The 5568-nt window shown below is 38.3% G+C and overlaps 1 pseudogene; it reads right to left on the bottom strand.

The window, feature by feature from the left end:
• Positions 1-978: 978 nt before the first annotated feature.
• LOC101580305 lies at positions 979-2650 on the bottom strand (annotated as a pseudogene).
• Positions 2651-5568: the final 2918 nt, after the last annotated feature.

The raw sequence follows: 5568 nt of genomic DNA, 5'->3' as shown, positions 1-5568 counted from the left end.
TGCAAGGATTGAGGGAAAGGAACTGTATTTATACACCTATGGCCATAAGGACAATATGCACAGGTTGGGAAGTGGTGATACAGGCAGGTTCGTGACTCAAGCTCCAAACAGTAGCTCATGGCAGAGCTGGGAAAGGAATACAAATTTCTTCTCATCAATGCATTTTCTTTGATATCACATCTGTTTTACATGCTTTCTTGCTCACGAGTTCAACTTTATCTATAGACTTGCACCCATATCTTAAGAAGAATATTCTCTGACATGCTTAAAGACATTTAAGCTGGAAATATATACATCAAGACTGGGAATTAAAATTATCCCATGGCATCAGCAATTATTTGACTGCGTTCTTTGCAATTATTCAGGTTTGATATTCTTTCAAGTTTGCTTTATAAACTGTTGGAACAGGAATAATCTTTTGCACTATACTTTTTTATATCTGACAGTTAGTAACTAAAGAATACTAACAATATATAATGCTAGAATGGAAAAATACACTTAAAGTTTAAGTCCACATTCTATATAGTTTTAAAGGGAAAATTTAAGTGTTGATGTTACAGAGGTGCAGAAGATTCCCTCTATAAATTTCAAATTCCTGCTAGCTAAGCAGAAACTCTTCACTACTATATCAATGACTTATAAGAGACCTCTCATTACATAGAATGATTTGATCTATGCCCAGTGTTGATGCTAACAGGAGGCAAAGATTCATTATGATTTCCCTTTTACAAAGTTCCAAATTTTCCATATCATCTTTGAAAGCTAGAGGTTCTAAGAGTTAACCCTACTAACTCAACCGTATTGATACACAAGATTTTCTTTGACCATTAGTTACTGGGTTTGGGAGCTGAGTAGGGCTAGCAATTAAAATTTAATAATCTCTGTCATGTGCCAGACCAAATAACAGGTAAAGACTGCAAACCTTACATTCCTTTTACTATACCCACAAACAATACTGTATCAGTTCTGTGGATCCAATCAGACATTATATACACAAAAACATCTGTGGGAGAGCATGGCACTTGGAAGATTACCCACTATTTCCCACTTATTGAGGTCTGGTTCATACTTCTCAGTGCTCTGAAGATAGGTTCCCTTGGAGTAGGAGTACCCTCCAGTGGCATAGATGCACCCATTCATGATGACCACCCTGCACTCCATCCTCCTTTCCATCATGGGTTCAATCTTTCTCCATTCATTTTGCTCCTGGTCATAGCACTCTGCAATTGTAGTTTGTCCCCCAATGAGATACAGCTTATTTTCAAATGGCACTGAGTATAATCATATCTGGGTGGGGACTGGAGGTGATAATGTTCTATTTGTTGATGTCTGAGTTGTAGCTCTGGAACTTGCCATAGGTGCAGCTTCCTCTGTAGCCAGAATGGCTGCCAATGACATAGATAACTTCATGCAAGACACAAGCAGTAGCATTTCCCACATTTTTGATCATGTTTGCAATAGGAATCCATTTCTCTTTTAGCAGATCATAGAACTTGGCCTCCCCTGCCAGAGCCCCTTTTCTAGAACCACCAAAAGCATAGATGCAGCCACTGAAGATGACTGCACAGTGGTAATACCTGGCATTGAGCATTGCCAAACCTTCCATCCACTAATCACTCACTGTTGTAGATCCACACTGTCTCCAGGGTTTCTATGTTATCCATTCTATAGCCTCCAGTCACATAAATATTGGGTTCTAAGCATGTAATACCATAGCTCTCTCTGGTGTAATCTGGCATTTCTGCTCCCTGAATCCAAACATTGGTCAAAGGGTCTCATATATGAACCTCTGATAAAGGATGCCAGTAATAGCGTCCAATGATATACATTATGGCTGTGGACTGATGGGAAATCTCTTTATGCATGGGATTGAAGGCACTGTATATTAGAAAGCATATTTTCTTTACTCTTAAGTAAGTAGTGACTTTGAAGGCCTAATGCTGTTTGTAAAAACATTGGATCTATGTCTATGTTGATATAACTTTGTAGATTATAGAGGCATTCGATTCGATTTTCTACATCATGAGCAGTCCACTTAATAACTGGCTCTATGACAGCTTCTTCTTTCCAAACACTGAGATTTTTTGTGAAGAAGATAAAGAGGAACTTCTCGAGGCTGATTTGCAGAAACTCTTCTTGTTGCCAGACTTTTTAAACCTTAAACACAGAATTCTTCGAGATTCCTTCCTAGCTCTGGACACATATGAAATTCTGTAAAGGAGTACATTCCAATGGAATTATCAATATCCAGATGTCTCACCAAGAACTGTTCACAAGCCTTCTTTACTGAAAGGAATTGTAGTAGATCTGCTGCTTCAAGCAGGCTTTGAGCATTTCTTTCAGTTAGTTCATTTTGAGAAGTATATGCATAATTAACAAGGTCTTCCAGGATATCATGGTGGATGCCCGAGAGTTTTATTTTATTTTTAAATTTTTCTTTCATGTCAGCTATGAATATTGCCTTAACATAATTGTTGCAAGTAGCTAAAACGGCTCGGTGACAATGAAAAATTAAGCCAGAAGGGCTCTGAAAGGTAATATCAGTAAACAATCCATCCAAATAAAATGTTCTGAATGCTGCAAGAAAATCCATGGGATGTGCGGAGTCCTTCAAAACATAAATATAATCTTCTTGTCCTTCTAAAGCCATGGTTCCAGCAGGGCCTGGTCGTAGTGAGGTCCCAGCTAGCAGCAGGAGGAAGCTGCAGCGGGGTCTCCGGATCCTCTGACCACCTTTGGAAACTGTGCTGCAAGACCACCCAAGTGCTGCTTCAGTCCACAGAGGTGCCTATTTCCGTGCCTGGCTGCCCTCTGCCTCCACCCCAGAGCCACCCCTCTATGCAACCCGGGCTCTGGGCTGCTCCTGGGAACAACTACGCTGGGCTAGCTCACAGCTTGCAATCGGAAGGCCCTGGGGGTCTCTTTCCTCAGTGCCCTCCCCTGCCAGGCGAAGGTCCCAGGGATAAATTCTGTGGTCACAAAGAAGATCATCCGCGAGTGTGTGTGTGTGTGTGTGTATGTGTGTGTGTGTGTGTGTGTGCATCCTTTGGTGTGTGTATTGTATGTGTCATGTCCATACATTTCCCTTAACTCATGAGCTCCATGCAAGGTGTGTGTGTGTGTGTGTGTGTGTGTGTGTGCGCTTGTCTCTTTGCGTGCAGACGTATGTGTGTGTATGAGTTTAACATTCTTTATAAAGCTGAGTAATACTCCATTGTATAGAAATACCACATCCTTTTCATCAATTCCTCATGTGATGGGCATCTTTTTTGTTTCCAAGATTTGACTATCACAAATTGTACTATGATAAATGTAGGAATACATATATCACTATGATATGATGCTTTCAGTTCCTCTGGGGCAATTCTCAGTAGAGTGATAGCTGGTTTGAATGAGATTTCCAATCCTTGTTTTTTAAGGAGTCTCCACACTGATTTTCATAATAGTTGCACCAGTCTACCCCACCAGCAGTAGAAAAGGGTTCCCTTTTCCCCACAGCTTCTCCAACATTTGTTGTTGGTTGAATTCTTTATAAGAGCCATTCTTTCTGGAATGAGATGGTATCTCAGTGTTATGTTAATTTGCATTTCACAGATGGCTAGTGATGTGGAGTATTCTTTCATATATTTATTCACTTCTTTAATTTCGTCCTCTGCGAAGTGTGTGTTCATCTCACATACCCATTTCTGCACTGGGTCTTTAAATTTTGGGGCACTAGTGCTTTTTAGTTCTTTAAAATTCTAGAGAGCAGACTTTTGTGGGAGTGCTTGTTAGTCAATAATTTTTGCAAACTTATTGGTTGTCTTTTTACTTTGTTAGTAATTTCCTTTGATGTGCAAAATCTCTCAATAAGAGGAGGTCTCCTTTGTTATTCCTTTCAAAATCAAATCACTCCTGTGATTTGATTTTTGTTTATGAATGCTTTTTCTACCCCTATGTCTTCAAGACTGCCTCCTACTTTCTCTTCCAGGAGATTTAGTGTTTCTGTTTTAATGTTTATATCTTTAATCCATTTTGACTTTAGCTTAGTGCATGGTGATAGACCTGTGTCAATTTTGAGTTTTTGGCATGTAGAGAGCCAGTCTTTCCAGCACCATTTGTTAAAGACGCTATCTTTCTTCCAGTAAGCATGTTTGGCCACTTTATCAATGATAAGGTGGCTAAGTGTGTTCATAGAGGCTTCTACATCTTCTAATCTATTGCATTGATCCTCAGGTCTGTTTTGTTTCCAGTACCATGCTGATTTTATCACAGTAGCTTTGTAGTATAATTTAATTTGTAGTATAATTGTAAATCCTCCTGCCTTTTATTTGTTGCCTGGGATGGCCATTGCTATTCTATGTCTTTTCTGGTTCCAAATAAATTTTAGAAATGATTTCTCTAGGTCTGTGAGGTACATTGGAGGTATTTTCATAGGGATTACATTAAATCTGTACAGGAATTTTGGGAGTTTGGCCATTTTAACAATGTTTGTTCTTCCTATCAGGTAGCAGGTAATATCTTTCCATTTTTTTAAATCCTCTGTGATTTCTTTTCTCAGAGTATTGTAATTTTCCTTGAGATCTTTTCCTTCCTTAGTTAGATTGATTCCAAGGCATTTCATTTTCTGCATTGCGATTGTATAAGGTATTATTTCTCTAATTGACCTCTCAATGTGTTTGCTATATGTGTAGAGGAATGCTACTGACTTTTGGGTATTGACTTTTTATCCTGCTATGCTACTGAATTTGTCTATCAATTCTCCTAGCTTTGTGGTATATTTTATTGAGTCTTCCAAGTAAAGTACCATTTCATCTCCAAATGAGTATAGTTTAACTTTTTCTTTACAAATTTTAATGCATTTTACTTCTCTCACTTATCTGATGGCTCTAGTTAATAATTCCAGGAGTATATTGAATAGGAGTGGTGATAGATGACATCCTTCTCTTGTACCAGATCTGAGATAAGATTACAGTTTTTCCTCATTTAGAATTATGTTAACAGTTGTGTTGTCATAGATATTTTCTATCAGATTGAAATAGAGAACATTTATTGCAATTTTCTGTAGGACTTGGAACATGAATGAGTGTTGGCCTTTGTCAAAAGCCTTTTCTGCAGCAATTGAGATAATTGTGTAGTTTTTAGATTTGGATGCACTGACATAGTGTATTACATTTATAGATTTGTATATATTGAACCATCCGTGCATCACTTGGATAAAACCTGCCTGGTCATGGTGTATAATCTTCTCGATGATTTGATGTATTCTATTTTCCTAGCACTTTATTGAGGATTTTTGCATCTATGTTCATAAGGGAGATTGGCCTGTATTATCTCCCTTAGTTGTGTGTTTCTCTGGTTTTGGTATCCATATGAAACTTGCCTCTAGGAAGGAAATTAGGAGGATTACTTCCTTTTCAGTTGCATTGAGAGTTTGAGGACTGTACCTATAGTATCTTCTGTAAATTTCTTGTACAGTTAAGCTGTGAAACTATCAAGACCAGCTCTTCTCTTTGTCGGTAGGGATTTTGTTACATTTTGTATTTCATCAGCTGTTACTGTGGTATTGAGAGTTCTTATATGATCTTG

The sequence above is a fragment of the Octodon degus genome, unplaced genomic scaffold (genome assembly GCF_000260255.1).
Source record: "Octodon degus isolate 3935 unplaced genomic scaffold, OctDeg1.0 scaffold00189, whole genome shotgun sequence".
NCBI classification, from domain to species: Eukaryota; Metazoa; Chordata; class Mammalia; order Rodentia; family Octodontidae; genus Octodon; species Octodon degus.
This window is presented reverse-complemented; position numbering and strand designations above follow the sequence as displayed.